This window comes from Canis aureus, chromosome 38, assembly GCF_053574225.1.
Source record: "Canis aureus isolate CA01 chromosome 38, VMU_Caureus_v.1.0, whole genome shotgun sequence".
Taxonomy (NCBI): Eukaryota; Metazoa; Chordata; class Mammalia; order Carnivora; family Canidae; genus Canis; species Canis aureus.
Genome location: NC_135648.1, coordinates 14936304 through 14960136, shown reverse-complemented (window position 1 = coordinate 14960136; position 23833 = coordinate 14936304). Strand labels below are relative to the sequence as shown.

Genomic DNA, 23833 nt, shown 5'->3' with positions numbered 1-23833 from the left:
TCCATTTATTCACTTTGTATATCAGATATAATATAAACCTTTCTTTTTTAATGGACATAAGAAAACATGTAATATTCAATTTAAAAATTAAGAAATTGTATTCAACTTTCAACGTAATATTTCTACTTACAACTCCCTCACTAGAATCAGAATTTAGTTTTATTTCCTTTCAAGTAATTTTTTTATTGTTTTATTTTTTTTAGATGTATTTATTTCTTTATTTTGAGAGAGACAGCATGAGTGGGGCAGGGCAGAGAGAGAGGGAAGAGAGAAAGCAAGTCTGTAGCAGACTCCCCGCTGAACTTAGAGCTTTAGGAGGGGCTCCATCCTATGACCCCTGAGACCATGAGGGGAACCAAAATCAAGAGTCCCGCACTCAACTGACTCAGCCACCCAGGTCCCTCAAATGATTTTTTTTTTTAAGACTATGAAGTATACCTGATAATTTATTCTTACCCTCAATTGGTATGTATACATTGCTCACTCACTGACGTGAGACACTGATGCTCTAGAAATGACCTTTGTGATAACAGAGTAACAAAAGTGTTGTTGTCTTTATACGTGTGTTTGCATCTTCCATGTTCACCTGGAGTTGTAGTCTCCATCCTTCATCCTACTGTGTACCCTGAGAAGCTGATGCTTATGGATTGAAACACAACCCCCCCTCCTTTGGTTCAAGTACAGTTGAGCCAACTGAGCAGTCGGGATTTGGAGGTGAGAGAAGAATGTATTTGACAGAGTAAGTCAATATTAAGGTAAATGTTACTCCTGGCATTAGGTTCTTCTGTTGTTTTGTTTTGTTTGGTATTTTTTTTCTCAAGGCTTATTATTGCCTGTGCTGCTTTGGTTATAACCAAGTTTTCAGTTCAGCAGCAGTTTCACTGGAGCACATTCTCTTCTACATGAGATGATGCTGATTTGGGTTTATGGTACGTACACTCTCTCATTCTTAGTGATGGAAAAAATTAGCATAGTCAAGATGGAGATTTTCTCAGCATGAGATACCACTTTGCATATTTCTGTTCCATTTTTATACAAGAAAGTTCTGCAGAGTTGTTTTAATTTTTATAAACAGAGGAAAGGCTGAGGCACCTTATTATCATTCAGCTTCTGAACTGTTATGTGTTACTTTAAAACAGCTCATCTCCACAATCTCATGTCCCTTTTAGCCACCTCTGCCCTGTACTGTAAAATGTGACATAAATGTAGAGACCATGTTCTCATAGCTCTGCTAATGATTAAATATCATAATATATGTGAGCCATTTGGAACAGTTTCAGACATATAATATATGCTATATAAAATGTTTGCTATAGTTATTAATAGAGCATACTTGAAAATATCCAAATGATGTATATTTTACAATCTATTCTCTAAACTTAATTCAGTTAATACTAAAAATTGCAACCCCTATATTTGATAATTAAAAACACTTACTATAATTAATGAGTAAAAGAAGAAACTATAATAGGAATAAAAAGCCTACTTAGAACTGATAGATAAAAGAACCATTACATATTTAAAAAGTTGTGATATGGTAACTGTGTTAAATAAAGGGAAATTGGTAACAGTAAATTCTCATATTAGGAAAATTATGAGAGAAACTAAACTCCAGAATGTCAAACTTAAATATTTGCAAAATGAATCATAACACATGTAGGTACTTATTAACTATGGGTTCTATATTTATCAGACTGCTACTTAAAAAGTAAGTAATTTTATACTAATATATGTTGCACACCAGTACAAGCAGAATTTTATCTAACTGGTAAAATCGTATGATTCTCTTTTTTGCACTAATTGTGGAGCTCCTGCTGTGGTGATCAAATTTTTATTTTACTAGTCACTTTTTCACCTTCTCCAATATATATATTTCTTATATTGTCAGTATTGCCAGTAAAAGCCTTTCTTTTCTGTTTTAGGTTATTATGTAGCTGTATTTTATGCTCTGTTTAAAACAGCATGACTAATAAAAATCAGCAATTTATTGACACAACAAATGACTACTGTATACACTGTAGACAGAGTTAATAAAATGTTTTATTGATAGAATTTATTTATCCCGTCTGAGTAAGGTGTAAGGGTAAAAGTCTTTCCTTGAAGCCAATGTTGCAAAATTTACATCACTTGGGAGAAATCAAATCAAACACATTCAAATTAACTTTCAAACTGTCATCATGGCTTTTATTTCATGGCTTTATGTCCTAGAAATAATTAAAATAAATTTATTATAAGAGAAGAAAGAGTTTAGGTTTAAGGGGGAGTATGCGTGGCTAGGAGAGTTTAGAAACAAAGCTTTGCTTTGACTTTACATTTCTTGTGAATTTTTATTCATTCATTCCCAAATTATCTATTGAGACAGAATAAATGGCATTGACCCTGTCAACCTGAGGCTTGTGAAGAGATTCCAGAAAAGAGACACATACTGAAGACACTACAATTGGTTGTAATATGGTAATTATGACACATATGTACATGTACACACATACGTATGTGACACAGTGAAGTTGGTAGGTTAACACATTTTAGCTCTGCCTCTAAAAATCATCACCGGCATTTAATAGACTCATTCAAAGTTGAAAAATAGTTCAACAAATAAACCTGGAGAGTATTTTATTTTTATATGAGATAGGCTTTTGAATTTTATTTTGGTGGTAATTTCAAACATCATACTCCCGAACAATTATATTTATGTTTTATTATAAGAGAGTAAGGCCATAAAGAAATATTTTTAACTTTTTTTTCTACTGAAGTACCTCAAAAGGGAAAGGAGTATAATTACGTAAGTCTTCCTTTTCTTCAATCAGTCTGGGATCACAACCATGAGGTCTGCTGTTGTTGTTTTAGAATTGAATGTACTTTCTCTTAAATTATCCATGTCACGTTTATGTTATTTTCAAGTAGCTTTGTTTGGGAATAAGATAATATAATTTGATTTTGCTCACTTCTTGCCATATTATTTGAGTAATTTTTATTCCTGATGATTTCCATAGTCTTTGAGTAAGTATCTGAGTGCAGAATGACCCAATATGTTTGTCCTTCAATTCAGGATTCTAACATTGTGGGAATTAGACACATCGAGTGAATTAGACTGAATTTTACCCATGGCTAATCCTTCCTGTTCAATATGGTCTACTTATTAGTTTTCTCTGAGGATATATCAGTGTTTTCTGACTCTCACTCTTATATCTTTTCAGACTAAATCTTTATTGTAATTTTGGACTAGTATTTAGCTTTATCTATCTGCTTTGTTTCCCTTCCACTTTGTTATCTAGCCTATACTTAAATCAATCTCTCTCTCTCTCTCTCTTTAATGCTATCTTCAGAATTTACAGTAACTGCTATGATATTTCACCTTATTAAAGCCTTCCTATTTGGGATACTATAAATATTATTCATTTCAAATAGTGTGTCAGCTCTATTGATAGTATTTATCCCAAAATTTAATTCTTTCTTTGTACAGGTTTATCAAAATTAATGGAAGAAACTTCTGTTGAGTTTGCTAAATAGCTATTTGGTTCTACTGTATGCCACTAAGAGCTTTTTTCTCCAGGATGGCATTAAAATAATAATCAATAGTCTTTGCTTCAATTATACATGTAGGTCTGTATACACCAAATTTAATAATGCTTCAGTCCACTTTTTCACTTTGTTAAAAATAATATTATGATAAGTTTACGTATCTCATTTTCCTAAAGTGATAATCTGAGAGTAAATTTATCAAGAAAGAACATTTTACATTGCATGTCTTATTCTTGGCAAAGCCATCTTAACCTCTGGGAATCAATTTCCTTTCTAAGTGCTCCCTTATCATTTGTCACGTGTAAGTGAAACATTAGTTTCTGTTTAAATGTAGCAAGCTTTATATTGTATTATAACTTTAGAAAATCTAACTTTTAAAATATTTTGAACTATTCTATTTCAAATTTGCAAAAGTGTAGTGACAATCTCAAATTTTGACATGTTGTTGAATCTAGCTAGTTAAAATGAAATTGACAATCACTTCCAAGTCATTTATTATAGCTGTTCCCATAGGAGAGTAGGCATAGAGTAGTGCCAAATGTCAACACCTTTCATTTATTTTCAGAACAATAAACACAATTTTGATAAAAGTCATAAATATAGCAGACTGTAAAGAAATCTAAGAGAACAACAAAAGTTTTTGGAGCATGATTAGTTTCAAGCATAAATTAACTTCCTTGTTCCTTTTTTTTTTCTTTTCTTCCCCTCACCCCCACCCAAGAATTTACATACTAGGAGCTGCTCCAATGGGCTTTCTGAACTCCCAGTGTTCTCTAGATATTTGTGGTGGCAGCTTTACCATTCATTGACATTTAATGCTACACTATTTAATTTTGGAAGAAGACTTACTTTAGAGAAGAAAAAACAGGAAATTACTTTTTGAAGAATATTAGCCTTAATTAACTTGAGTAGATTAAATCTTCTCTAGACCTTTTTTTTTTTTTAATCTCAATATTCTGTGCACTCAACTGTTGCTTCCTATTTTCTCCCCTCTACTATTTTTTCTTTCTGTTCTTTTTCAGTATGTGGGTTGAGTGAACTATCCTTTCTTCTAGGTGAGATGGTGTGATTGGACATAAAGGTCAAAGAAAAATATTTTTATTCCTCCAACAAGAAGTTATGAAAGTTAGTGAAACTTTGATTAGACATTTACTAATTTTGTCTTTTCTAATCATGACAAACAGCAACCTAAAATTGTTCTTATTGTAGTAACCTATATGCCCTTTTGAATATAATGTCATGGACAAAGTAGCAGTAGTCATTATGAACATTTCCTTGCTCATTCTCAAAGGCACACGTGGTACATCAGCCCTAACATATATTTGTATATATTTGTACATGTATTTTATTATCCCGCTCTGACTTGCATTATTATATTTTGAATTTGGAAAGAGTTAAGGATAACATAAGCAGGATATTTCAATCACTCAACAAAAATTAAACATATTCAAGGAAACATAAATAATAGCTGTAATGGACACATGGATATTCTATCAGTTGTAAGAAACAGAATAGGGATAACTTGTAATTTCAGAGGAGAAGCATTTGGGGATGATGATGAGCATAAATTAATTTCGTAATTGTAGAAACCTAAAACAGTAGAAATGAAATTCATTGCTGTTGAGAAAAAGAAATTACTATATTCTGGTGTTGATTAAGACATCCAATATTTGATTTATGTTATGTATAAAGTCTCTTTAAGGCAGATTTGCACTGTGTCAATTTAGAAAATCACTTTTGTAGAATTCTCTTCATCATATAGTCTCAGGTTATCATAGGGAATAGGTCACAAGGGACATGTTGTGTAAGAATTTCAGGGCAAAGAGAAACAGCATCCCCCTTCTATTTGTACTGGAAGGTGTGTACAGGGCATGAGGGGCTGGTGCAGGTGACACGTGATGTCATTATTTATCTACTGGCTCACGTGGTAGTCATGATGGGCCCACACAACTCCATCTCCTGAATCCCCTGCTTCAATTTCTTGAATCTGATCCAGCTTCATGAGGAGGGCTCCGTGTTGTGCTGGAGGATACTTGCATTGGAAGTAGGAGGCTTGGCAGCAATGAGGGACTCAAATTTAATCCCCTCCTGTGGGTTCCATTCTTTTTTGATCTCCACATTTCTCTCATGTTCCTTATAAGTTGCACATCCTGGACTGAAACAATAACCTCACAAAAACTGTGTATTTGGTCCTGTAATTGTGCTGGAAAGAATCCATGTCCTGAGTCTTGCATATTCATGTATACCTGTACACAAGGATTTCAGTTGACTGTGTGTCTCCAGGATTACAATCCCTAAGATTCCAAATAAACACTTTTGGTTGCTTTATAGCCTCGTTGTCTTCTCGGTCAACACTTGCCACTTCAAAGTTCAATGTTAGAAATTTTGACTTTCTAGCTTTTTTTTTTTTTTTCTGATTATCTAATTTCTTAACATTTGACAATTTAACTCACAGTATTTTGTTCTGTTGACCTCTGTTACTCCCAGTTACAAAGCTTCCCTCATTTCTTACAATGCTGCCTTAGTTATGGTGTATCATTGCTTCATCTGGCAGAGGTCTTAGGTTTTCCAGTTAATGAAGGGTCCTATCCAGTTTCAGTTTATGTTGCATATCAAAGAAGAATCTATATGGTCTGTGCTATTTTTACATAATCTTCTTTCAGACTTATTTTGATAAAACAATGACTTCTTTGTTTTTACTGATTCCCCTCTATATTGCTACAGTAATTCCAGTGTTTTCAGCTTTGTTGGTCTAGTTTCACCTTAAAAATGGTTGTGTTGGGGGGTTGGTTTTTTGTATTTACTTTTGTTTTTTGATAACACCTATATCCTTGCTCATACACTGTTTCGGAATTTCATCACCTTGACTTTTTCATATCTTTTTCTATGACCTCTTGTTAATTAATCTATTCATGTATATGTTAAAGCTTCAAACAAGGGTAAAAACTACACTAAAATATTGCAAGTGCCGCTACCACTGGCTATTGATGTCATTGGCTGTAGATAATGCAGGAAGGCACAGCACAGTGTTTACAACAAAACAGCCTGATGAGTTGTTCTGTTTAATTCAAATGCTTAAACATAAGTTTTACTACTCCATCCGATGCATGTTTGTCCCTGCAAACAGCAAGTAATTAACATCACGTTAGATCAATTTGTTTCAGACATCAAGGCAATAATATATGCATCCAATTCTAGTTAGGATATCAGACAAGCTCAGAAAACCTTTTGCGTGCAACCAAAGGAACTCCTATCAGATTGTTTCATCCTTCCAATCACTTGTGAAGAGCTAAGTACCTATAAGTAGAGAGAAACTTTCTTACAAACAAATGGGACAATCAAAAGAGCTGCTTGATGTGGCTATTTTAAAAAGGAGTCATTTGAAAGATTGCATCCATGCCTCTCACTGGAGGAAATTTCAGCATGAAAATTTGGTAATGGTACCAGGACTACTATAAATATTGTTTTCAGCTAATTTTTATTGAGTTATTAACATGAAATAGGCAGAATGCTTTATATTACATGTGTTAGCTCTTTTAATATAGGTAAAACTGAATGAACTCTAAGAGTACAACAAATTAAATGCAGTAAAATTCTATTTGAATGAATCAGTAAAATGATAACTACAGGCCAGGGATAAAAGAATCCAAGTTTTCTAAGTATATTTATCAAATTTTGTAATTTATTTTCAAACTTTTCTTGGATAGTTTTTTTTGGGGGGGGAGGGGGAGTCATTTTTATTTATTTTTTAAACAATGGATAGCTTAGGGAAAAGGTTGATTTAAGTATCTACAATGGTAACTTCCACCTCCACTTCTGGCCCAATACTAATGGAAGTACTTTGCTTAACCACCTCAGAAGGGCTGTGCAAATCAATGAGTCCTTTGGATCCTCATCTGAAAACATCCCAAGTCTTGGAATCTTCACTACAAAGAGCTTTCCTTATAGTCATTCTCAGGGGCTTGGTAGGCACCTGAGGTGGTCCTTCCACTTTGAGGTTCTTTTCCTTTGTGCCTCTGATCAAATTGGCAAGTACTTTCTCCAAAGGTTTTAGGTTGAACCCAGTTAGAGTAACTCTAATTCGGTGAATCACCACCTCTGGTTCTATAGGTGTTTCTCCAGTGCCTCTGAAAGCCATGGATGGCCGAGGGTGGCTGCCTGCTTTACTTGTACCTTGGGGAGAGCTAACAACAAGGAGTGAAGATCAGTAGCAGCATCCAGAGCTCTGCTATGGGTGACCTAAAGTCCTCCTTGAAGAGCTTTTGGTCATTTTCACATTAATTTTTTTTCTTTCAGAAAATGAATACCGTCTTGATATAGAACCCTAGTTTTTATAGAAGGTGGGAAAAAAAGATTTCTTTAAATTAAATTATGTGGGGACGCCTAGATGGGCTCAGTTGGTTAATCTTGGACTCTTGGTTTTGGCTCAGATCATGATCTCAGGGAGCCCTGGTCTTTTTGCTCAGGGTGGAGTCTACTGGATATTCTCTCTTTCTCTCCCCCTCTGCTCCTCCCTCTGCTCTCCTCTTCCCTGTCTCTAAAATCTTTTTTTTTCCAAAAAAATGAATTAATTAATGAATTTTACCATGCACCTTTACTTTCACCTTGTATTTTTAAAAGCACCTTAGCTACATATTCTTACGGCATTCATATTATAATGTATGTAACTCAGTGGGGGAGGTATTATTATCCCTCTGTGATATCCAAGATGAATGAGAGACAAAAATTTTTGATTGGACCAAAGTCATATAGTAACTTTGTGAATTATTCTCTAGCCACCACTTGGGACTCAGCATTTAGAAAGTCATTTAGAGTACTAAACTTGTTTTCCATTTTCCTTATATCCCATGGAAAATTCTGACTTGAATTCTAAACTGAAGGGGAAAGAATTATTTTTGTACTATGTGATCTATCAACTTAATAAACAACTAACAAATATGATGTGCAGAATACGGAGATCTCTTCATTAAAGAACTTCAAAAATACTTTTTTTCATATTTTGGATATAAATCAGTACTCTGGAAACTGCTATTTTTAGAAATATGTCCTAAAATTTTTTCACATTACTTTTTCATGTGAAATTTTGGCAAGTAGTATGCTTTATCTTTCAAAGGTATTTGTAAAAGATTATAAAAGAAAAAAATCTCCTCTATAATTGTGTTCTTTGTGGTCATACACACATGGGTGAGTTTGATTTAAAAATATATTTGATAACAATTTTTATATTTTATATTTTATTTATTATCTATACCTAGGTTACAGCCCATCACTTACTAATCTATTTTTTCCATGTAAGAAGATTCTTAAATAATAAAATCAATAGTAGTAAAATTAATGTCACTCGTCACTGTTCATGAATTTTATAACACTTTGTTGTGTGAAAAAAAATGCATAGATAGGTATGTGATAGCATACCTGGGAAATGAGTTAGGAAATAAATATATTCATTTATAGAAACAATGGCAATTGCTGTCCACAGTATGCGAATTGATCAAAGTTTAGTTTTGATTAGGTTCATTTTGTTTTATTTTTGCTTTATATATGCTAGCCACATTGTAGTTCACAGTGACAAAATGTTAGCTTTTTGGAATTTCAATCAGAACTTATACAAACACCCTAGCAATTGATTCAGGTCTTCACAGAAATAACTAAACTTTAATTTGTATTTTATTTTATTTTACTTTTTTGTTGTTGTTGTTTTGATATTATTTATTTATTCATGAGAGACAGAGAGAGAGAGAGGCAGAGAGACAGGCAGAGGGAGAAGCAGGCTCCACGCAGGGAGCCCGATGTGGGACTCGATCCGGGTCTCTAGGATCACGCCCTGGGCCAAAGGCAGGCGCTAAACCACTGAGCCACCCAGCGATCCCCTAATTTGTATTTTAATGGTTAGGAAAAATGTATAAAAAATAATCTTTGCTATGTCTGTTCATTTAACTGCAATTTAACTTTACTTAGATTTAAGTTTATTAAAGTTCTTTAGTGTAAAGACAATATCTTACTCTGGATGGTAGATCCAAAGTGCCTATAAACAGTATTTATTTGAAACATGTTGACGATTAATAAAGGCAAGGTATTAATTTGCTAATAGCTCATTCTCCTGGGGCCAGTATTTTCCAATCAAAGAATCTTATTTATACCGATAGACATTTACATGTAGGCTAGGTTGTTTTATGTTAATTAATTACATTAATTAATATTCCAATTATCTTTGGAATTTTCCCATATGAGATCTCTGAAATAATTAACTACCATATCTTTTGATCTAAAATTCCTTTTTTATTATAATTTATTATTTTTTTACCCTTCTTTGTTTAGTTGATTGAAAATAAAACAAATGCATTCAAATTTATATTCATTCTTCATTTAAATTGAGAGTGTACTTTAATTTCCCATAATACCAAACCATTGTTTAATACAAAATTCAAAGAATCAAAGCAAGCCTAATATTATCATTATATGCATCTTCCTCCAGCTTAAAATTATTTTTATCTTATTTTTGAAATAGATCTCTTGTTAAATATTAGCTCCCAACTCAAAACAAGGTAAATAAAGCAATTAAAAAATACACTAAAGAAAAAATATTCCTTATTATATTAAATATATTTATAAACAAGATCAACCATATAAGGTGAAAATAATCATTTAGGTAAATATTTGGTGATATACGTGTTTCTATGTGTAAGAATCTTGTCCAAGAAGGAGAGGATATGCCGATATCTAAGATCCATTTATTTTTTATTGGTAAAATGGAAAAACAAACAAACAAAAAAAGATTTATCAATTAACATTGCCTAATAGACTGAAAAACAAAAATATATTGATATTAATTATATATAGTTTATCAACTTTTTAAATACTATTTTATTTGTACTTATTCACTAAAATCAAAATATGTTGGCAAAAACCTCCTAAATTTTAAGCTTATTTATAGAAAACTCTGATCTGAATTCCGTATTCCCACAGTCATGAACTGATGTTAGTATTCCCTCCGCCCCACCACAGGTGAAAATTTTGCATTATGAGATACAAAATATGAACCAAAAAAAAATAAAGATTTATGTGGTTTGGCTAAATCAATGAGTCAAAAAATGCAGACTGCATAGAAAAATAATTAGAAAAGTAATGTCCCATTCATAGAAGTACTCTTTAAAAAAAATCAATAACTTTTGAGAGATGAGCAGATTCCACCTATAGTATGTTTTTAAATCTTGGTAACTATATATGAAGAAGACTAGTGAGAAACAAGAGTGGATTAAGCATTCTGTGAGCTACTGGGGACTTGAGCCCTGACTCTGACAATATGAGGAAAATGGAAAAGACAAGATGTGGAGTGACATGATTAACTTCATGTATTTGAATGTCTGTCATGCTGAAAATTGATTAGAGCATTTATTTTGATCTCAAGGTAGGTCTGAGAACAAGGGTGACAGTCACTCTAGTGCTTGAAATGCAAGCAAAGGCCATTGACCTTCATTCAGTGTTCTTCAGGAAATGTGAGAAATCAACATGGCATAGAGAGAAGTACAGGCACACCTCAGAGAAATTGCAGGTTTGGTCCCAAACCAGTGAAATAATACCAGTCAAATAAATTTTTTGGTTTCACATTGCATATAAAAGTTATGTTTACATGATGCTATTGTGTATTAAGTGTGCAATAGCATTGCATCTAAAATAACAATGCACATACCTTAAGTAAAAAATATTTAAATTTTTAAAAATTATTTTATTTATTTGAGAGAGAGAGTGAATGTGCATGAAAGAGAAAGAGAGTGCACACACAGGAATGGGGGGAGTGCCAGGGGGAGAAGCAGACTCCCCACTGACCAAGGAGCTTGGAACCTACTTATCTACTGGATCTTAGAACTTGGGATCATGACCTGAGCCAAAGGTGGGTGCTTGACTGACTGAGCCACCCAGCAGTCCTAAAAAATATTTTATTAGTAAAAAGTGCTAACCATTACATCAGCTTTCAACAAGTCATAATCATTAATCACAGATCATCATAATAGATAAAATTATAATGAAAAGGTTTGAAATACTGTGAGAATTATCAAAATTACCAGAGACAGTAGGTGACCAGATGGGGTTGGAAAGTGGTACCAATGGGCTTACTGGATGTAGGGTTGCCACAAATGTTCAATTTGTAAAAACCCAATTATCTGCAAAACACAGTAAAGCAAAGCACAATAAAATGAAGTATGCCTGTATGCTAAATTTTGTGTCAGATAATTTAGATCATAGACATAAAAAAATGTGGATTTGAGAAAGTTATTTATGTGAGGATCAGTTACCTTGTATAACAATAAATGGCTTATTCATAGGTTATTAGGATTAAATAATGTAAGTGAAATGGCTGGTACATAGTTTTTTAGTCATGTTCTTGTATTTACACAATTCAATGTTTTAATAGGTGTATAATATTAATGAAAAGTAAGCTTTAATATTTTAGGAAAATAATTTTATTACACTCAAAAAATTATTACCTGAACTACCTTCTTATATTCCCCAAATAGCATTGCAATATGAATTTAGAAGGTTGACATGTAAAGAATTGCAAGCCTCTCTAGTTGAATAAATTTTCTATGAATTTACTCATTCATGCAAGAAAATATATCACACCAATCGAATTGCAGATACAATAATGAAAAAGCAAAACTGTGCTGTGAGTTTTGAACACCTCTTTAATTTGACAGCAGTTACCTGACTAGAGATGAAAGAGACAGGATTATTTACAACCTCAGAAATCGCTGTTGGGTTGAAATTGCCATTGAAGAAACTTACCCTTTGGCAATTCCCCTTGGCAATCGTGCCACCATGTCACTGTAAATAACCCTGCTGGGATCAGTTGCCATGCCCCCAAGGGACACTGTTGCCTATAATATCACAAAAAAGTAATGAGAGGAAAAGATTTTCTGCTAGAACATGAGTCATTTCTAAGCATTAAACTAACAAAGCTTGAACTAAGTCAGATGAGAAGTACTCTGTGGGAAATTACAGAGAAGCTGCACATCAGCAAAACGTCTTGGCAGGAAATAGTTGGACACGTAGAAGTACAATCACTGTCTTATTTATTTGCCACTCTTGGGAACACTAATATGAAAGTGACTAATATGATATAATAGTTCCCAGAACCAATTAATTAATCATAGCATGCCATTAATAGATATACTCCTTGGGGGGAATATTTCAAGCTCAGGGAAATTAAACTAGTTTATTATGATAAAGTTTTCCCAGTCAAAAGTACTTCAACTTTACATTCTCACACTGTTAACAAGGTAGGGATTTCCTAAATGAAGGAATTATTTTCATATGGACTGTAGGTGATTTCTGGAGAAAATAAACTTAAGCCCTCATGAGGAGAAAATTAGAGATAAGTTCTCTTTGGTCCTTTTCTTGTGTTTTGCACTAATTGAAAATATTAAATACATTGCTCCAATTTTTGGGACACTAAATTTTGATCAGTTCAACTTTCCTTTAAAACACAGCCCAATACCTGCCTTTCATTTCAAATAAATGGAACAGAGGCTCTGTCTCTTAGTTGAAAAGTTTGAGGTTTGGTTAGTTAGTTTATAGCTTCCTTATTACAAAAATTTTAGTCATCTTCTTTTCTTCTCTCTCTCCTTATTTTTTAAAGATTTATTTATTTATTTATTCATGAGAAACACAGAGAGAAAGGGGCAGAGACACAGGCCGAGGGAGAATCAGGCTCCACGCAGGGAGACCGATGTGGGACTCAATCCAGGGACCCCAGGATCACACCCTGGGCTGAAGGCAGACACCAAACTGCTGAGCCACCCAGGGCTCCCTCTTTTTTTCTTCTCTATGTTAAACGGGTTCCTTAAAATCAGGCAAAGTTAATGTCTTTCAAGAGTTTGACTTTGTTCATATTATTGCAAATCTCAATTGTTTCACTGATAGTAATATTATCTATGATACAACCATTTTTCACTATCCCTAGTACAATACATCACCTACTTAAATAGTGTCCAATACTCTCAACTTCAGTCATGAAAACAATACTGAAGTAAAAGTTTTCTTAGTTTGTAGTTTGCATATATACTTTTCCGTTTAAAAGGAGAAATTATTTTTTAATGTTTATCTTTCTGTAGGACTCAGTCTACAGTTTATCGTGGGTCACTCTAATCTTCAGCTATACCATATTGTATGTAATTGCTCTTTCTATGACATTTTTCCTTCTTATTTACCTTTGGATATTAAGCCTCTGACCTAATCATCTAAGTCAGTGATTATTCTCCAAACTCTGTTTATAGCCTCAATGTTCTGTATGGTCATTGCATGCAGTCTTTAAATACATAACAGGAAATATTATTTCTCTTAGATTTTCTTCCCTGACCACTTATAAACTATTTTTCTTCCACTATACCTGTCACATTAAAGGGTAGGAGAGTTCCTGTGATAAGTAGCTGCATATGTCCCCCAGTACATGAGGCAAAAATGTTATGAACACAGGTGGCATGATAATGCTAAACCATCACCAGGGAAAAATTCTCAGCATGAAGGAAAGAGAGACTTCAGAGTATGGGAATGAAAGTTGGTTTGGGTTGTGTATTATGAATTCCTCATCAGAAACTGGAGGTGATCAAGAACTGAATCTTTTCTATCCTACTCTATCTGCCTTTAGATGATGGGCAGTGTAGGGAAGAAAAATAATTTTCCTTCTATCTTTATAAGTTTTTGGCTGAGACTCCCCTTGTAAGAGAAAACATAGTAGCAGAGAAAAATAAACACGTTTAATGACATATTTATAACAGGAAAAAGAAATTGATATATTGGACTACATGCTGCTTCTATTTCCCTTGTTGCTACAACCTATAGGTTAGAAACTTCTGCTTAGCCCTCCCTGTAGGCATGCTAATCATCAAAGATATTCTGGATACAACTAAGATTTGCAAAAAAACACTCTTTACCCAAAACCTACCTCATCAGAGGAGACAGGGAAGTGGCCAGAGAAGTCATTATCCCAATTCCTCCAAGATTGAGGAATGATCATAACTCAGAGGGGATTAAAACCATGCTCCCCGGAGTTAATGAGTTTAAAACGAGCAGAAACTTTAAAACTTGTGTTTCAGAGAACTGTTTCTCCCTAATCAGCTCTTGTATCTTTTCAGACCCCACTAACAAATCCACTAGCTGTCTCTGCAGAAGCCTGGACTCAAAGTTAATTGATATGGTTGCCGCTTAGAAACTAGTAAGATCTTGCATTGCTTATCTAAGATAGTGAGCCCAAGACCCCATTCAGTTTATACCAGCTCTCAGATTATGTCCATCACCTCTCCTTCTTGTCCTAGAATGATCCTGAGGTCAGGGCCTAAATTTTGCCTCCTTCTGGTATTGTTTACACCCCAAAGTGAACATGGGATGCATGTTATATACATTTGCTCAATGCATGTGCTCCATCTTTCCTCACGCACAGTCATAAGTTTCCCTACCCGTTTCATCAAGAGATATGTAATCTCAATCAACCCCTATGATTATAAAAAAGTTGTTCTCTCCCCTTTTGGGGAAGCAGATTTGAAGCTTAGCCTTTCATCTTCTTATTTGGCTACCTCTCAAATAAACCCTTTCCTTGCTGCATACTTGATGTCTTGGTGAGTGGCTTTGCTGCACATCAGGCAGACAGATTAAGACTCAGTTACCTATTTATCTCCTGTATATGTAGGGAGTACCCAGAAAATTGGAGTTACTCCACATAATGGCCCAAGCCATCACCTTAAATATCATCTCCTGATGAAGACAAAAGACTGGGCTGGGAGAGCCAGGTTTTCAGGCAAGGCTCCTTAAATAAAAGTAAGGTTGTTAAGCAGATTTAAGTCTTTGCCTTTTCCATTGATAAGAGTTTCTACAGATTTTGTCATCTTCCTATTCCTGGTATAGAGAGGAAGTCAGCCTTATAAATGGAGATTTTTCTTATGAATGTAAAGATCGCTTACAAAAAGATAACTTCTGCCAGTTTTCAGAGCTTCTCTTGTGTCCATAGTTTCTTAAAAATAATCAACTGCAGATAATTCTAATGCCAAAGTGGTATCTTTTGTGGTGGCAAATTCTGCTTCTTTTGCAAGACTACATAATATACTGTCCAAACAGAACATTTTTTTGGTTGAAAGTACTGTTTAAAATTATGTCAGCATTAAAACCCTAAATCCATACTCTTATACAGTCCTTGGTTAATACAGTCTCCACCACAATACTCCCAATAAGCCTCAATCAAAATAGTAGCTCATTTTCCAAAATTTCAGAGCTTATTCTTGGATAGCTCCTTTCATTAGGCACTTGCTAACCATCCCTAATAAAATGTGATCCTATAAACAGATCAAAAATTGAGATCTTTTCCAAATAGCCTGATTTTTAAATTGGACTTTGGCCAAAAATAGTAATAAAGTGTTGACCTTACTGTCAAATGTTTAAGCTTGGAACTAAAAAAATAGCAATAAAACATTAGGACTAGGGACACCTGGGTGACTCAGTCAGTTGGGCTTCAGATTCTCAGCTTTGGATCAGGTCATGATTTCAGGGTTCTGCCCTGTGTCGGGCTATGCTGTCAGCACAGAGTCTGCTAGAGATTCTCTCCTTCTCCATCTCTCCCCACTCACATGCTCTCTCTCTCTCTCTCTCTCTCTCAAATAAATAAATAAATAAATAAATAAATAAAATCTTAAAAAAAAAACACTTTGGGCCTAAAACAAATCCTATACATAAATAGAACTTAATACAATATTAAAAGTAAACTGAATCATAATACTGGTATGCTAATGTAATATGGGATTTTTTAATAAATGATTAAAAAGCCAATAATTATCATTATCCTATTAAAAGAAACAATAGGCCCAATATGGAGTCACTTTTGTCAAGCTCCATCAAGACTTGAAGCCTAACCTAATGTCAGTTTCAGTTTCTCCCAGGAGTGAAATTTTAACCTAATCACTCTGGAATTTTTGGATTACCATGAGTGATATACTTTGCATGAAAGGACCTCCTGTCTTCTCAGAGGGTGAAGTAAACTTGCCTGAAATAATCCACCCTTTCACTTCCTTGTACCAAATTCCTTCTTGCAGATAAAAATCTTCATTTTGTACAACTCCTCAGAGCTCCCTTGTATTTGCTAAATGGGTTGTTGTCCAATTTATGAACCATTGGATAAAACCAATTAGATCTTTAAATTTACTGAGTTGAATTTTTTTAAACAGATTTAGTTATAGTGAGGGGAATCAAAACAAATTTCCTATGGCATACAAGGGCAAGGAGAAACACAGGTGTGGTACTCAAAGACACTTGGCGTTCACTCTTTCCACCATTTCTTGGTTCTTAGCTCTGCTCTCTTTGCATTGAGTTTCCAATCTAATTGGCTTTCCAGTCAGTCTCCCCATTTGATTAGAAACCCCACCTCTGGTTTTGTCCTCAGATCCCCAGATTCCACATTAGGAACTGCTGGTGACAGCTGAAATTCCTCATCTGTTGGGAATCAGTCCACAGTCCCCATTTGTTGAAATCTGCTGCTTCATTACTTTTCCTCAGTCCAAAGTTCCATGGAAATTGGTGGTGGTTACTGGCCTGGATCAGACAGGGTCTTGACTGAAAAACTAAATTAGTCTTAGAGTTGGACCTGGTCTGACTTGAGCGGGACTGTGTCCCATAAAATCCTGCTAATGGGTATCTTGGAAGCCAAAAAGCTGCAAAATTTGGTGGGCATGAGTTGAGGGTTTAAAGTCTGTTAGAGCACTTGCCGCCTCAAGAAGACTCCTGTGATAGGGTGAGTTGGTCACAAAATGGGTTAGACACAAGACAGGGAAATCAAAAGAGCCCCACAGAAGAAAAAAATTTGCTTCTTTTATTCTTCTATTCTTGCTAAGACCTATATCCCCTCCGTACATAGGCCTTAATGTATATCTTCTTTGAGGAGGATAAAGAGTTAATGATATCTTTGGAATCGCCTAGCACCATAACTAATATCTAAACCACTGGCACCAGACATCAATGCCAAGACCCCTGGTTCAAGGAATAAGGGAATTATAATGAACATTTGGACTTTGTCCTTCTTCTATTTCCTGGATGTCTAAGAGGACGCATATACCAGACTACCATCCTCAGTAAAGACATTCAGACCTCAAACAAAGATGAGATTCATGCTTCCTTCCTTTCCAAGTCTCCTGGATGGTCTGTCTGTATCTGTTCCCTCTACTCTTCAATAAACTCTGCTTTCACTTCCTGCTTTCACTATTCTGCATGAAGTCAAGGACCCTTTAACTGGTCAATTGGGACCATCCTCTGGGTTCTTAGACCCAGCCTGTTGGCATCAGATTGACACTAGGTCACCTGCTAACCTCAAAAATATTTCAGTGCAGCAAGATACTGTAAAATATCCCACAATCTCCAACCCCACAGCACATCCCTCATAGGTATTAGCTTGATTCTGAGAAACCTAAGGACCTAAGCTAAAAGAAATGAGATTTTTTTTTAATCCAAAGAGCTGAGTGTGCCATAAGATGTCTTTATTTTATGTCTAAGAACTATGGTCCTGAAAGCTATAGATATCTATAAAAATGGCATAATCTTACTAAAGACAATCTAGAGTTCCAATATCCATTATGGAGAATGTTCCATTTAAAGATTATTTTAAAAATGCATTTGAATGCAAGGATTCCCAAATTAAAGAAACAGAATGGGATACCTTTTTTAATTGGCATGCAAAAGCCTCCAAAGATCTCAAAACTTCAAATAGTTTCATTGAAAGATTTATTGCCAAAAGTTAATAAAACAAGATAAAAAAAAGTTACCTAAGACAAGTGATTATAAAGCTGAAATATAAGGATGTAATTCCTACTGTTCCTCTCTATCATTTTTGGGGGTACTCATTCTGGTCATCCTTTGGTTGCAGAATTTCTTTTCCTTCAGTGCCTACAGTTCTTGGTCATGCTACTGAGTTAGAGACAAATGGGGCTAGGCAGGGAAAGATAAGAGAAAGACCTAGAGTCAGGATCCCACAAATCTCTGGACTCCCATATATCCCAAGGACGCTGAGATGAAACAGAGAGAAAACAACAAAAACAGAGTAGTAAATCTGGCCCCCTGGCTCCAAAATACAAGGGGTATCTTCCTTTGATGGCTCAAAACTGTCATGTCATTCGCTCAAGAAATCTCAAGGCCATCAACTCCCTAGTCAGGTTTTCTATAAAAGACCAACATGAAGAGAAATCTCACAGAGGAAGACATAGACATGGCCAACATGCACATGAGAAAATGCTCCGCATCACTTGCCATCAGGGAAATACAAATCAAAACCACAATGAGATACCACCTCACACCAGTGAGAATGGGGAAAATTAACAAGGCAGGAAACCACAAATGTTGGAGAGGATGCGGAGAAAAGGGAACCCTCTTACACTGTTGGTGGGAATGTGAACTGGTGCAGCCACTCTGGAAAACTGTGTGGAGGTTCCTCAATCAGTTAAAAATAGACCTGCCCTACGACCCAGCAATTGCACTGTTGGGGATTTACCCCAAAGATACAAATGCAATGAAACGCCGGGACACCTGCACCCCGATGTTTATAGCAGCAAAGGCCACAATAGCCAAACTGTGGAAGGAGCCTCGGTGTCCAACGAAAGATGAATGGATAAAGAAGATGTGGTTTATGTATACAATGGAATATTACTCAGCTATTAGAAATGACAAATACCCACCATTTGCTTCAACGTGGATGGAACTGGAGGGTATTATGCTGAGTGAAGTAAGTCAGTCGGAGAAGGACAAACATTATATGTTCTCATTCATTTGGGGAATATAAATAATAGTGAAAGGGAATATAAGGGAAGGGAGAGGAAATGTGTGGGAAATATCAGAAAGGGAGACAGAACGTAAAGACTACTAACTCTGGGAAACGAACTAGGGGTGGTAGAAGGAGAGGAGGGCGGGGGGTGGGAGTGATTGGGTGACGGGCACTGGGGGTTATTCTGTATGTTGGTAAATTGAACACCAATAATAATAAAAAAAGATAAATGGCAAAAAAAAAAAGAAAGAAAAAATATCATTCTTATGTAAGTGTGTATTTGCGACCCAAGTGTAGGTTTCATTTGCCATATATTAATTTATTTGCCCAAGCTGAAATTTATATTTATTCGATTTGGATAACCACTTTTCCTATTGTATGGTAAATCTGAAACTGCTGTGTCTCTAAATGTACCCAATAAAGGATTTTTAAAAATTAAAAAAAAAAAAAAAGCCCTCAGTGGCAACCTTGTCAGAATCTCTCTCACTTCTGAGAGCTTTCTCTGCATCTTTGCTTAATAAACTTCTGCTTCTATCACTTTTCTCACTCTCCTTGGTCTGTGAGCTTCATTCTTCGACTCCGTGAGGCAAGAACCAAGCTCTCCTGCTTCACTACTTTGAAGAATGAAGAGGTAGATCAGATGAAGAGTGGTGGGCAGCAAAGCAAAGTTTATCGAGTGATAGTACAAAGCCCCTGAGGAGGGAGGGGACCCGAGAAGGTTACCACTGGAGTTGCTAAGTCTAGGGGTTTCTGTGGGTTTATTGGCGGGCAGTTTTAATCTGAGTAACCTTCCATGCACCTGTCACCCAATCAGGTTTTTGTCATCTACCTATCACATTGAAAAGAGTGGAGGGTTCCTTCCAGAGTGGTGTAAAATCCTTAAGGGTGATTTTCCTCTTGGGGGGAGGTGGTATAGTGGGGAAGCCCTATCCTGACTACCTTGCTTCCAGCTATGCTTCATTACCTTGAATTGCCTTTCCATTCTGAAAAGACTATTAACTATTGTCCTTTTTAAAATAAAACCACTGGAGGCTAGAGCCAATTCTCTACCATTTCTTTTCACTCATTGGTCAAAGACCAAACTAAGGGCCACAGTTTAAAAATGTTTTAAACCCAGGAAGGATGCTCAAAAGTTATTGTAAATAGATTACTTCCTGAACCTACTAAACAGAGAGAAATAAAAATTCACATTGTCCTTTTCTTTCCAAATCCAGACCAGTTAGTTATCCATCCTTTCTTACCCAGGAATAGCTACTGCCTTCTTGCTTGTCTCATTCTTCCGTCCTAAGACTTTAGCTTTTTTTTTTTTTTTTTTGCCTGCCTGGGACATGGAGGTTGTCAATTCTTTCTTTGGGGTCTCTGAGAGTGAGTCTAGATCTTGGGAAAGATAAGGTATTATCTTTTGTACTTTTCTCGAGGATGTCTCTTGGGTCCATGGGGTTGTTTAAAACTGCCAGAAGTATTTACTGTTTGTTCCACTTAAAACCTGACAAGACATTTGAAAAAATGTAATGACATGATCAAAAACATGGCCAAATTGGAAGGTAATATTCAGAGCCTGATAGAAATGTTTTTAGGTTTTCTGCCCTAAGCTAAAGGTACCCAGAGGGAAAGAAAAATATTCTAACATAAGTGAAAGCGTGTATCAATTCTTTGGTATAAATTAGGTGACAATGCTTTCAGGAATTAAAGATAGCTATTCTTGTTTTACAAATCTAGTCTTTACTTAATTAGAAGCGTAGCTTCAGAAACAAACTAGGGGTACCTGGATGGCTCAGGGGTTGACCATCTGCCTTTGACTCAGGTCATGATCTCAGGGTCCTAGGATAGAGTCCTGCATCAGGCTCCCCACAGGGAGCCTGCTTCTTCCTCTGTCTCTCTTTCTAAAGATTTTATTTATTTATTTATTTTATGATAGAGAGAGAGAGAGAGAGAGGCAGAGACACAGGCAGAGAGAGAAGCAAGCTCCATGCACTGGGAGCCCGACGTGGGATTCGATCCCGGGTCTCCAGGATCGCGCCCTGGGCCAAAGGCAGGCGCCAAACCGCTGCGCCACCCAGGGATCCCCTCTGTCTCTCTTTCTGTGTCTCTCATGAATGAATGAATGAATAAATAAATAAATAAATAAATAAATAAATAAATAAAATCAATAAATCTTAATAAAAGAGAAACAAATCAAAGTCCACCAATTCTTTTTACCAATCCCCAAACCTCCTCTATTTATCTCAAAAGGCTTTAAATATTGGCCTCATAAAACCAAAATTCATCTTGGAGAAACTTGCACTTTTTTTCTTTTTCTGCTACCTCAAGATGTAAATATTCCACAGGGTTTTCTCCAGAACTGTTATCTAGTCCATCTCTTTGAAATACAAACTTTGGGTTAGGGGATAGTTATTATTAGGAGTAGGATAAAAGGAAAAGAAGAGTTATTTGAAAAATTCAACTCCTTTTATAAAATAGTGAGTCTTGTATCTGTCTCATGATATTTATTTATTTATTTATTATTTATTTATTTAGATTTTATTTATTTATTCATGAGAGACACACACACAGAGAGTCACAGATACAGGCAGAGAGAGAAGCAGGCTCCATGCAGGAAGCCTGATATGGGATTCGATCCCAGGTCTCCAGGATCACACCTTGGGCCAAAGTGGAGCTAAACTGCTGAGCCACCCAGGTTGCCCCGTGGTAGATATTTAAAAGATGGAAATTCCAAAGTTTCTGTTTGTGTCTGTCTCTACTTTCAAGTGTGTCAGTGATTATGTGTACTGATTATGTGTACAGTAGATGTGTGGTAGTTCTCCTGTACAGGTGTTATTGCCAAAATTAATTTGCAAAAGAGTTAAATTTAATTGTAAAGAAAACTAAGTACTTATATAAAAAATTAAGTACTTATATAAATTAAATTCTCAGAAATGTAATAGGAACTTAATCCAAATGAATTTCAGATCCATGGGATCTGGGAAAATACTCAGTATTAAAACTAGTTTAAGCTTGTTGGTTTAATTAAAACAGGCATGTCTTTAGAGTCATCAGCATTAATACTTTCGTTCTACCTAGGCTTACTAAAGGTCAAATGAGGTCATGTTATCTCTTACAGAATTGGTCAGCAAAAAAGATAACTTAAGATGGTAGCTATTTAATGTCACATGAAATTTTAATGACCAACTTAGTAGTTATTAAGAACTGAATTAAATAGGTGAATATAAGATAAAAGTTTATAAAGAAACTTTTCAGCAATATTTATGTCTGCTGAAATAGTTCCAAGTCTTTTTGATAACTTAAAACATGAGAGTTTACCTAAATTACACTCAATGATTGATAGTCATTAAATATCTAGATCATTTCCAAATAAGATAAAATGCTGAAATATTTATTACCAAACATAGGTTTATCCACTTTCAGTTTCTTATTACAGAGAAACTAAAAGATATTTGACTAGTACTGCATTGAAAAATTGAAAAAGACATATGCTTCTAGAATTTATGAAATGTACCCATAAATTTGTCAATCTAAAGAATGCTAGTATAACTGTTCACAATTGCTTAATTTTCATTAAAAATCACAGTTTCTAAATGTTATGAATCCTAATAATTATGTAACTAAAGCTATTAGAAATAATAAGGGAAGTATTTCTATATTCAAAGTATTTAAAATGTGTTTTGTTAAGGAAAAAGAAAGTTGTCAGAGGTTTATGGAATAGGAATCATTGGAACAGATTTGTCTGTGTTGGGGGCAGGTAGTCAGGACTGGCTAAGATTGGAATGAATTTAAGTAAGTGAAAGAGCTTGAATATCAAAAGTAAGTTGGTACAAAACTAAAATTCGTTTTTTTCTCTGTTGTAGGAAGCATCTTTCAAATGATTGCTATCTGGCTGGCTGTGGTCAAGATATTACTTGTGGACCAAATTTTCTCAGCTTCATGGGTCTCTCAGAATTGGCCACTTTGGTATTTAGATTATTTTGAGCTGAAGACACCTGAGGCCCCATGGGCTCAAGAGAAAATTTTCTTCCTCCTGTAACCACATAGAAGAACCTAAATTGATTTCTTTCACTGAATCCAGATTATTAACAGAAGTAAATTTTATCTAAGTGACCCATCTGTATGGTAGAGCAAACGTCTAGTTACCAAACATGGTCCCTTCTTATTGCTCTGTAATGTACATTCCTTTGCTCTGATGTCCCAAGCCTCTATCCTCTTCTTCTAGTTCAAAATGATATATTTGGCTTATTTTTCCTGTCTTTGCAATTTTCATGTCAATGAGGATTCCTTGTATGTATGCCTATTAAATTGGATTTTCTCCTGTTAAACTCACTCATTTCAATTTGATTCTTAGTCCAGCTAGAAGGACCTTTGGGGCAACAGGAATTCTTCCTCCTCAAAAGTAGTTTATCCATTATTTAATAAAGAACACACATTTGGAAGTTAACATAAATGGCAACAGGACAGATTTTATTTTTACATAAGGAATAATAATTATCCAACTATCACAAAACATAAAGCATGATGTAATGCTAGGTGGTA

The 23833-nt window shown here is 35.1% G+C and overlaps 1 pseudogene; it reads right to left on the bottom strand.

Annotated features, from left to right (window-relative positions):
- Positions 1 to 7303: 7303 nt before the first annotated feature.
- Positions 7304 to 7660, bottom strand: LOC144307138 (small ribosomal subunit protein uS10 pseudogene; annotated as a pseudogene).
- Between the last annotated feature and the right edge of the window lie 16173 nt (positions 7661 to 23833).